The sequence below is a fragment of the Lagopus leucura genome, unplaced genomic scaffold (assembly GCF_019238085.1).
Source record: "Lagopus leucura isolate 7727_CA_CO unplaced genomic scaffold, USGS_WTPT01 Super-Scaffold_100157, whole genome shotgun sequence".
Taxonomy (NCBI): domain Eukaryota; kingdom Metazoa; phylum Chordata; class Aves; order Galliformes; family Phasianidae; genus Lagopus; species Lagopus leucura.
The window spans coordinates 42,787,582-42,798,840 of NW_024962334.1; the positions used below are offsets into that span (position 1 = coordinate 42,787,582).

The following is an 11,259-nucleotide window of genomic DNA, read 5'->3' on the forward strand; positions in this document are numbered from 1 at the left end:
CACAGCAGAGTTAACCTCACCCACATACTGGCAGGTTGTTCACTTCTGGCAGCTAGTGGCTTGCAGCAAGCATGCTTTTCTACGGTGATGAGCCAGACTAGGCCCAGTCCTGCTAACATGTAAAACTAGACATGTTCCTCTTACAGAACTCAACCAGCATAACTTATTGCAGGCAACACTATACCCATCAGCATTTTGAAAATACTTTCTGCTCACATGTTGATAGAGTGTTTCAGGCATCCTTATGTTAAAATATTTTCAAAGTTGCATTTCACTCTCCTTTAGATTTAATGTCATACACAGATTCATTTTTCAAAATGTAAATTCTTTCTTCGTGAGGCATGTTCTTCTAATGCCATTTTTACAGTGCAACTCATCATAACCTTCATGAACGTATTTTAATAATAGTGTCAAAAAAGACTTAACATGCAGATAATAAAAGTAACAAATGACAACAGTCAGCAACATGGGTTTTATTATTTAATAAAAAGTATTTTAAAGAATGATTATATTATGCAGAAAAGAGCACTCATAATCCCATTGTAACATCTCTAGCTATTATTTCTAAATCAGCAGATTTATGTTTTGAGAGTCTCAGATGCACAAGAGGAGGGAAAGCTACCAGCATCTGTCAAAAGATAAAACATAAAGAAACTAATAAAAGAGTAAAACAGCAGTGAAAACAATAAAAATGACAGTACCTTATTGCACTAAAAGCTGTGTAAGTTACCGGAGGGCACAATATCTAATGACAATTGTTTTATCAAAACACATGTGAACGTTTTGTACAAATTAAGGCAACCTGCAAATTTTCCACTTCTCTTTTTTTTTTTTTTTCTCCATTACTATGATGGATTTCATGTCTTATCTACTTCCAGCTCTTTCTAAAGCAGGCCTCATCACTCAAGGACACACACAAATATATACAGATACTGAACGTTAAAAGTCTGAATGTTTTCAGAGGGCACTCAAAGGGGTAATTTTGTGGATGGGAAGAGAACACAGAGAGTTTGCAAGGAGGCACCAATCCAATGGAGAGCAGGAGCATGGTAAATATGGCATTTAGCTGAGCATAAATAGCAAAATCATACAAAACTTAGTGAAGTTCATTTGCACCTTCAAACCATTGCTTTCCTTCTCCTTGTCCAGATCTTTCAGCAGGAAGATTTTCAGGAAACAAGCTATCTCTTATAGGTTTGTTTGGAGACACATCCTTTGGCCTTCCCTGGGGGAACTTTGGTTACTCTCCACTGTGTTTGTGACTGCAGGTGCCTGACCCTTGGCTCTACACTGACTGATAGGTTCTTTGCCAGGAAAACTGTAGATCGATTATTTGTGTCAGAGTCTGCCCCTGACGCATGGCACGGGTACAAACCAATCTGCCCATTTGGCCTCAGGAACATCAACCAGTCTCTGATATGGGTGATAAGGATAGGTGTGATCCAGCAAAACTACTTGAAGAGTGTGAAGCTGGCGTGGCAGAGTTAGAGTTTAATCCCAGACCCAAACAAAGTAAGGAAGCTTTTCTTTGATTTTTGCTGATATTCCTGGGACAGGGGACATGGGACTCTCCCTTGGGCATCACCTCAGCTTCTCTGGTAGCACTTGTCTTGGGTTTTCCAGCAGTGCCAAATGCCTTTTCTCTGCCCAACAGCATCCCAGGGATGGGTGGCTCTGTGAGGGCTCCTGGCGCACCCAGCCATAAAATTCACAGGCCATTTTATGAGGCTTTTTCCATCTCTTTTTCTCCCTGTAAGGCTATAGCAGCGAGGATAAGGACATTTGAGTATCAAGGTTACCATTCCTCCCACCTCCACCTAGAAACCTCCCACCTCTGTCTAGACACGCTTTCTGACATCTCAGAGCCCACTATCCTCTTGATCCCTTGGCTAAACAACAGACCTTTACTATCACTCAGGAAGCTGAGCCTTTGAACTCAAATCGTGTATGTTTAAGGTGGGGAAAACCATATCTCTGTGTATGGAAAAAGAATGAGTTTTCTATTTTTTTTTTTTTTTCTCTTGGTAGCAGTTTTAAGGTCTGATTGAAAAAGGAGGGAACAGAAGATCCTGGAAAATTTCAGGTTGGATTATTTCTCTGCACTAGGAGGAAGGATCCTAAAATAGACAGGACACCCGAGTATCATCCAGTGCACCATAGTTTTGGCTCAGAGCATTAGAGATCGCAGAGCTAACAGCCTGGCTCTCTGCACACTGTTACTTTTTAACTCCTGCAAACACAGGGACTGAAGACAAGAGGGCATGTAGGCATACAACAATGACCTGATATCACCACCTTAATGAAACTGTATACTGCATGTAAAGATTGCTGAACTGATCTTATTGTATTACTTGCCTTTTTCTTTTCAAGTAATAGATAATTTCAGCTTTAAGAGGGTTCCCTTTAAATATACTGAAACATATTTAAAAGCTTCAAAAGTTGTATTTGTTGTTTTCAAAAGAAACAATTTTTGAGTAGAGCTGCCTTTTTTTGGCATAAAGCAATTGGAAAGTACCATAGATATCTCAATAAAACACATCAAAAGTAACTTTCTATAGCTTGTTTTGACATGTCCACTTGTGGGTTGTATCAACTTTAACTAAACATCAGTTTTTCCCTCCGTCAGTACAAACCATTAAAAATATTCAACAGAAAAAAAGCAAACAGAAATAACTCAGTACTGTGTTTGCCTATTTTCAAATAAAAGGAGATACAGAAAGGAGTGGTCACTGCAGTTGAAAGTGCATTTTTCTGATTCATATATTTGCTGTAACTATTTGCATAGGATTTAAATGTCTAAGAAAAATGCCCAGCCATTTTAAAGGGAATGCTGCATTTGAAAAACTTGAAAATGCTAATCTGGTTTCATATTTACAAAGGTTTGTTTACTGTATGTGCGATCAATTCACCAAATGACAGAAAACTTTGGTAAATACAGTTTTGATGCCGAGACTCTTTGACCTGTTTATGAAGGAATAGAAACCTTATCTGCTCTAGAACCAATCCTAAAGGAGCACATTGTGCTGATTTCATTTGAGATCTTATCCTTTCTCTCTCCTCTCTTTCTCTCCCACCCTCCCTCATGAGCACTGAATGCTAAGTTATTTCCTTGTCAAGGCAGCTTATCAGGACTAGATTTACTCTTGATATCATTTTGTAAACACATAGCAAATGGTTTATGCATTAAGGGAAAAAGGGAGCAGACGATGTTTTCGTCTGAAGAGGAAGCAAATCTCAAGAAAATATAAGATCTTAATTAATATTCTAATAAATAATAAATAAAAAATCATTCCATCACAGAACAAGCCTAGGAAACAGGCAATTAAATTAAAACTAAAAATAGGTCTGCACGCTCTTTGTTTATCCTGCTCACTCAGAAGCGCTCTCTGTTCAGTGATGCCATGCAGGTAGGTTAAGTGCACGATGAAGAATCATTCCCTCAGGAAAAAATAAAGATTCATCAGTGAATCAGCATCCTGCCATTGCTGCAGCAGTATTCAAAATGACAGTATTTGTCTTACAGGAGAAAAATCTATTGAAGGCTTCCTTATAGCTAAGCCAAGGTAAATGCATCGTTTGCAAAGTCAGTATGCAGTTGGGTTAGGAGTTAGTGAATGAGAAAGATGGGGAGATAATCTATACTGACTTGGCTTGCTTGCTGCCTGTGACCCCAGTCAAGCAATGCATGCATAGACACACAGATTGTCCCAGTGACCTCAGTGGTTAAAGTTTCAGCACTTAAAGATTCCTGTATTTTAAGTGTTTTTGCTGGAGAGAGACCCATGAGAGCCCAAAGCTTATTGCAAGGAGGCAGAAGTCAATGCCTGAGCAAGCACCTGCGATAAAGGCAGCAACAGCTTAGGTGCCAGTGCCTGAGAATAAGACTGCAGACTGAGATGACCTGTAGAAGAAGAATACCAAGCACAGTGATAAAGGCGTAGGAATGTATTACACTGGATTAAGCTAAGTGGTAAGTTCATAGCACATCTGAGGCCTCTGCAATAAATGTTCATATTCCTGTTTTTCTTCTATGGTCCATGTGCAGTAACATCAGGTAGCACCAACTCCTCAGTGGCAGACTGGACATCACTGACGTGTCATCTTTGTACATGCTGTCCTAACCTCTCTGCTTAACCCTAGGAATTAGCTCACGGGCCCAGGCTCTCTGGTGCTAGTCAGAGAAATAGGTCTTCTCCTGTCTTTGTTAGTGGACTTACGGAAAACAGGCAAAAGCTCAGTGGTCTCACCTTGCCTTTCAGGAGTGATTGCCAGTGGATGAGATTGATGTAGGGCCAGACGTGAGTCAGTTCCTGTAACTTTGGAGACAAAATCTTCCCTTCTGTACAACTCTGAAATCCTACTACTTTCTGGGTTGTTCTCTACAGACTTTTTACAGTAGCTGCTGGAGTAAAAAGGGAAAAAACAGATCTGCTCCATGACTCTTGTCTGTTCTGTTCTCTCTCAACCCATTCCTTAGTTTCTCAACTCCTTGTCATTGCATAACTCTTCTTTATAGTCTTTATCTATTTCTATCCTCATACAGGTGCTTCTATCTTTTTCTCCTTTTTGCTCCTTTCCCCAGAACTGCTCTCTCACCCAAGATTCATCCTTTGCTTCTTGTTGTAAAGTGACCAGTGGGCACCCCAGGAAGAAATTCCCCTCTAAGGAAAGTGCAGAAAGCCAAGGATCTCACAATCGGTTAAAAAGAAGTTGCAGTGATGCAAGATTTCCAGTGTCTTCTCCATTAAATCTCCCAAGACAATTCTACGAGTGAGGCGGAAGGAAGGTAGTCATGACAACTGAAGGCTTAATAGTATCTGGTGCCTACTGCTGATGAGCCTCTTACAGACCCCAGAGTGGAAACTAATGATGCCATCTCCAGGGTGATGCATATCCTCCACTATGACCTAATGGATTAGAATAGAAAAGAGACAAATCTGACATATTGAGCATTATTTTGAATGTGAGCCAGAGAGTTAAGATCCATCATTAATCATAAAATGAAAAGGAGCTATCATGCTCTATCCAGGTCCAAGATAGAAGCAGAGGTTGTGACCAGACCACCTAGGCTAAATACATAACTCAGAGGTTGTGTCTGTCTCTCAGAGTTGACTGGACAAGGATCCAGGCTCTGGGTGATTTGCAACGCAATCTGCCATATCAGTCTCTTGAACTTGGATGACACTGAAGGTACCAATTCCAATCCAAAGTGCTATTGCATACAATTTGAATACACCTCTCCACGGCCCTTTATAAAGAACAGGTGTTAAAGAATGTGATCTACAGAATGGTCACCTTGTAAAAATTGGACAAAAAGTGGGTCACATGCCAGGACCCACTGTCTGCTTGCTTCACAATGTCTACTGAAACAAAACAGAATTTCTTTTTGACTGCATCATTGTGAATTCACACTGATTCTCCTTTTCCTTGCCAAATTTCATATTTGTGAGTAGGTAAATAATGTTGTAGTGGGGAGAGTCCATGAAATAGTCCTGTCAACAGGTCCTCTGACCTATTTCTGCAATGGAGCCTGGCTGACTAGATCCCAAAGAAGCACACCCAGAGAAAGTAGGTTGTGGTTCACTGAGGCAAACCAAGGCAAGAAGCCAATCACTCCTTAATTTGATTGACTCCTACTAGTGGACTTCAGTGACTGAGCATGAAAAAAAGACTAAGCAATAGAGGAAACTTTACTTTTTAATAACTCGATTAAATCGTGCATGATTTAAGATGCTTCTGATAAGAAATGCACTTAGGAGCTCTAATATTACATCACACCAAGCAGCAATGGCATAAAGGTTAAAGTACTTAACTTCCAAAATAGTATAGAACCATGATCAATCAAGTGGGAACAAGTCCTGTGTAATGTCTGCCCGTATTCTTAATGACACACTGGTACATAATGCAAGTCAGATTCCCGTATTTAACTCCAAGTTAATTCCAAGGGTGGCGTAGATGCTGTGCCATGTGCTGCCCCTGTTAACTTCTGAACTATATAGCAGGAAGCTAGATGAATCTGATTTTAATTGTGATTTCTAATTGACACGGATAAGAATTCAGAAGATGAGCTGAGGACTCATCTTAATTTCTTACTCTTCATGATATATAAATATGCTACAAGTTCTAAATACCCCTTGGCTGCCTCCTTCTTCGTGAGGTACTCACACTTCATTGATTATATGTTTGAAAGCTGCTCATTTCTTAAGGATTTTTTAGATTATATGTCCATAGATTGAATTCTCGGGCTCACATTTTGAAAAAACCCTTTTGGAAAGTTTAGAGGCTTCCTTCATGCTTTACAGGACCCTCTGTTGTGAATAGTCACATAAGAATGTAAGAACAGACGCAATAGCTACACTTACACAGGACATTGGGCCAGATAGAGGATATTTCCAGGCCAATATTTACACATATGTCATCATTTTTAATAGCCATCATTCTGTAGTTTGTCTGCTTAGAAATTTTCTAGCCATTTTGAACCCACTGCATTTCCATGCTCCATGACAGCTTGTAGCCTGTAACAAGTTAGTACTTTTCCACTGTGCAAAAAAATTCTTCCTTTAGTTGTGAACCTGCTGCCATTATAAAAATAGTGAATCATTTCCTCTTTATATTATTCACAGCATTCATGGATGTTTAGATCTCTTATCATATCTTTTCTTTATCTTCTCTTGTCCAAATAAAAGAAACATTTTCTATTCAGTTTCTGCTTGCATGCAACCAGTTTTGTTCCTCCAGTTATTCATCTTATTATTATTTTAGAGAGAGATCAAGCAGAAATTCAAGCAGTACGCAAAGCATGCAGTTGTGGTGGGTTTATAGAGTGGCGGAAAGATATCTTTCATTTTTCTGTGATTTGTTTTGCTTTCTACACTGTTGGCTTATTAACAGTAGTAAAGGACATTTAAATCTTTGCAATTTAAAGTGAAACCTTCAGAAATGTTGAGGTGAATTGTGAATACAGCCTTCTCTAATGTTCAGTGAGAGCTGTGAACGTGAGGTGCTCTTGAAAACTGCATTATTGCACACAATCACACATCTTTTTAAAGATTTCAGACCTTGCTTTATTCTCTCATCCAGTCAGATGACATTAGGTGCTAAAACAGCCTTCTCCTAGAGAAGAAATGGAAAAAGTCTCACAGACTTCATTAACAGACAAACAAACCTATCTGACCTATTTTCACAGCCTTCGGATAGAAACAGTGAGCTCTTTGCCCATATCTCTGCTCCCATCTTCATGCTTTCTATTATCTTGGGATGATTCTGAAACCATGGGAGCATGAAGTGAATCTTGTCCAGCTGGCCCCAATACCTCCTTTATGTCAGAGAGACCCAGAAAGATAGCAAGTGTAGAAAGACTTCACCCTTAGAAAGAATTTAGTACATTTTTGCACCCTGTTAATTAATTCAGGGAGAAAGTATCAGGCAGGCTCGTGTAATTGTGCTGGTCCACTAATCTCAGGAATAGTATTTGTTTTGACTTGTGAGTAATATGTGATACATTTTTTCATAATTATGAACTTCATCATAAGGATAGTCAAAGAGATTTTAATCTGGAGTTGATAAATTTTGCAGGGCTGGGTAACAGGTGGAGTCATTTATCTCTGTACTAACTTGATCATGTTTATGAACCAATTGGTGAATCCCTCTGAAGAGTTCCAGGCCCGCCTTCTTATTTATTTATTAACCATAATGGATCCATGGGAATCCAGAGTAGGTTTACACTGTAACTTGATTGTCCAAAACCATAGCTGTTCACAATTCCCTCTTCCTCAAAGTACAGATTTATCCCTGCATGTATATTAGTTAGAATGAATATGGTCTCAATGGTCAGAAGTCTCAATTATCCAAACAAACCCCTTATGACACTGGGATAATTGAGCTCAGCTACTCTTGTGGATTGTTGAAATACCAACATTCCCATGTAATTTCTCATTAGGATTTAAGTGAGCTTAGATTATATCTTAGAAGTCTGTCTTTGATCACAGAGCTATTATACATACATACAGATGACATTATTCCCATACAATTAGTCATTCATCTTGAAGTGTATTTTGAATATTAAGAATGATGTGTCTTCTTGTAAACTCTCCCCAGCTTACCCAAAGATCTTAACTTCTAAACCAGTCCATCAGCCAACCAGGGTGGGGACAATCTATTTATTACTTGAAAAGTGCAATATGATAACTGTACAGTGTAATTTACAGCAAGCAGTAGCTACTGTCAATGGAAACAAATCATACAACTGATATATTCCTGAAATTAAATGAGAAAATTAGTTTAGGATAATAATACATCAAACTTGATGTGGCCAGAGTATAAGGTTCTGCTTCAGTGAGCTCGTATAGATAGTACTAACCCTCTGGGAAAAGGCCATCAAGGAAAAAACATTTCACAAGAAATTGGACTGTCACTGAGATCTGCTGGGACACTGAAACTTGCACAGAGCCTAATGCCATAATTGAATGATGTCCATTGTCAAACATGGGCAAAATCTTTAATCTGTGACTACATCTACTCTCCAGGTTCATGCACATCATACAGCAAATCGCACAAGCAGAGAGAAACTGTGGACAGGAGGACAATGGAGGTTGTTCGTGGAGTTTTAGATGAAAACAGTAAAGAGTGGATGGTAAGATATAAGGCTTTGGCACTGGTGAAAAATACACGTATGGATTTGGCCTCATTTGGCAACAACTCTAGAGACTGTTTAGTCATGAGGGATGGGGCAGGGATTCTACACTCACAGCAGGAATCTCAGTATGAGAGCAAGGAGGAGCAGTGGTGGGTGGTAGGAGAAGGGAAAGTGGTTGGGGAGGCTAGAGACAGGAGCAAGGGAAAGTAAATAATATCACAAGGCATTACTTGGAACAGCTGAGAAGCAAGCTCAGCATAATTGGTCGCTTCACATCCTTTCTTTTCTTACTCTTCCCAAAGGTTCCTCTTGATGCTATCTCCTCAGGCCTTATGGTGAAGTTTGCACCAAAATGTGCTAGCTCAAGACTGTCCCCACGCAATGCTTTTGAACCCAGACTGGCACAAGCTTGTGAGAAATATTTTTCTATCTCACAACCTATGAAAATGCTCTGCTCAGTGGTCATTTTCATATTTAAAAAGCTCTTCATGGATTGAAAGCCCAAACCAGACAGTCACAGACGGAGCTAATGTCCCAGGACACTTGGAGAAGTGTTGTTGAGTATTTTAATTTGCAGAAGTTCCCACCAGCAGACCAAGGCATGCACACACTAATCAATTGCTGTGGCTGCTTCCAGTTCCTAGATCCGTATAAAAACTTCTGTTCATTTTGCAAGCATCCAAATGACTGGAATCTTGCTAGTGGTCTTTAAGGATACAGACAGACTTCGTAAGCTCCATTCCACCCACCCTGCTGTTCGAGTAGGGTGTGCCCCAGCTGTGCTATTTCCTGAGGCTACTGAGGAGGCTGAAGAAGTACTCATTTTGCTCCTACCACTGCTCATCTGGCTCAGTTGTCTTCTCTAGTGAAGCAATGGGTAGGCATAAGCTCTTCCCACAACAAGGAATATAAAATACCACTGGAGCCTGTGTGTCTTGGTGAGAGTAGGCAGCCATGATAACAGCACAGATGCTGGTGAGAGGGCCACAGGTAAGGGTTTGAGCTCTCACCATTTTGGTTTTGAGGACCTAAGGGGATGATTACAAATGGGATTGTTCCTACTCTCATCTATACCTGTTTCAGTGATTATTCTATGGAGGTTTTACTTTGCTCTCATGAGATTAAGTTTTCATTTTCGAGGCCTGTGAATGACATTACTGTATTATCTAGAAAATGAAAAATGTTCTCCTAGAAGCAAGAGGGAGAATAGTCTGTGCTCTTTTTTTCTCATACAAGTGTTTTCCATTTGAATAATCTGTAACCCTTTTCCCCTGGATTTGATCCTTTAGGACATTTCCAGGGAGATGGCTGCTAGAAGAACAGTATCTTCTGGAGGCAAATGGCAGAGGGCAGTGGAAGATGTAATGGAGAAGAATAAACAACCCACGTACATTCTAATCCAAAGACTCGGGGAAAAATCAAGCAGGAAGGGCATGGGATGGTGAAAGAAGCAGCCATGAAGCTCGTATCATGGATGAGGCCTCTTGCTTATATGAGATGATAAGTAGATAGATAGATGGATAGATAGATGTTGAAAGACAGATTTGATATCAATGGAACCTCTCTTTCTAGTTTTTTTTGTTGTTGTTGTTTGTTTAAGAAAAAAAACTTAAATGTGATTTATTTCTCATTGGAGGCCTCCAGAAGCACCAACCTCTTCCCACTGGCTTTATAGGAATAAGCATCCAAAGACAGCAATTTGAACCACTTTTGAGAGGGACCTTTCAACCTGATCTGATGCCTGATCTAGCAGCTAGCAACCTTGCCCATGGCAGTGGGGCTAGAACTAGATGATATCTGAGGTCATTTACAACCCAAGCCATTTTATGATTCTGAGACCAGCCTAGACTGGATGGCAATTGAAAAGCTGAAGTTAGGTGAGCAGAATCTTGTCCCAGGAGCCTCAAGTTTAGGCAAACCTCTAGAGGCAAATATACACAAGTGAATAAAAGTGATTATGCATCCCTTAGTGGTACAGAGAAAAGGTTACATCAAGAAGCAGGTAAGACAAATAAGGCAGTGATGATTTCTACGTCTGCTCTCAGCTGCTTCTGTTCACTGAGCTCCTGGAGAGCCCCTTCAGAAATTGAAAGCTGCATTTGCTCCTCTGCTCTGTCCTCCAGGGAGTGCTGTAACAGGAAATCACCTACCCTCCTTCACAGCAAATAGCATCTCCAGGCACAAGGCTTGACTGCCATGGAGGGACATGATTCACCTGCCTTCTCAGTGCTTAAATTGCCTCTGTATTTTTCAATTGCTCAATTCTATCGAAATTGCAGAAAGGAATGACAGAGGCTTAAAATAGTTAAAGTAGAAAATTTCCCAACTGTCAGTTTTATAATTCTTAAATCCATTCCAGAAGAGCTAGCTTTAGCTCTACTTCCTTATCACTCAGAAAAACTGAGACGATCAATTGAAGTTTTCCCATGCAACCTCTTGGACAGATGGTTGAACCATTTTAATTAAGTGCATGTATTGGACTGACAGAGTTGATGTATCTGACGTGACAGACATTTTCTGTGTTCATTTAGGTTTTTAATTTTTGACTGTCTTTAGTGTGCCCAGAATTGTGCTATTTGCACAATTTGCACTGTGCTCTCAGAATTATTCAATACATAGTCGAT

The 11,259-nt window shown here is 39.9% G+C and overlaps 1 long non-coding RNA gene across 1 annotated transcript; it reads left to right on the plus strand.

Moving 5' to 3' along the window:
• The first annotated feature begins 1,454 nt into the window (after positions 1-1,454).
• LOC122189187 lies at positions 1,455-10,431 on the plus strand. Its single transcript, XR_006181735.1, has 3 exons — positions 1,455-1,512; positions 8,526-8,632; positions 9,925-10,431. It is a non-coding gene; the product is annotated as an uncharacterized LOC122189187 (long non-coding RNA).
• The last annotated feature ends 828 nt before the right edge of the window (positions 10,432-11,259 follow it).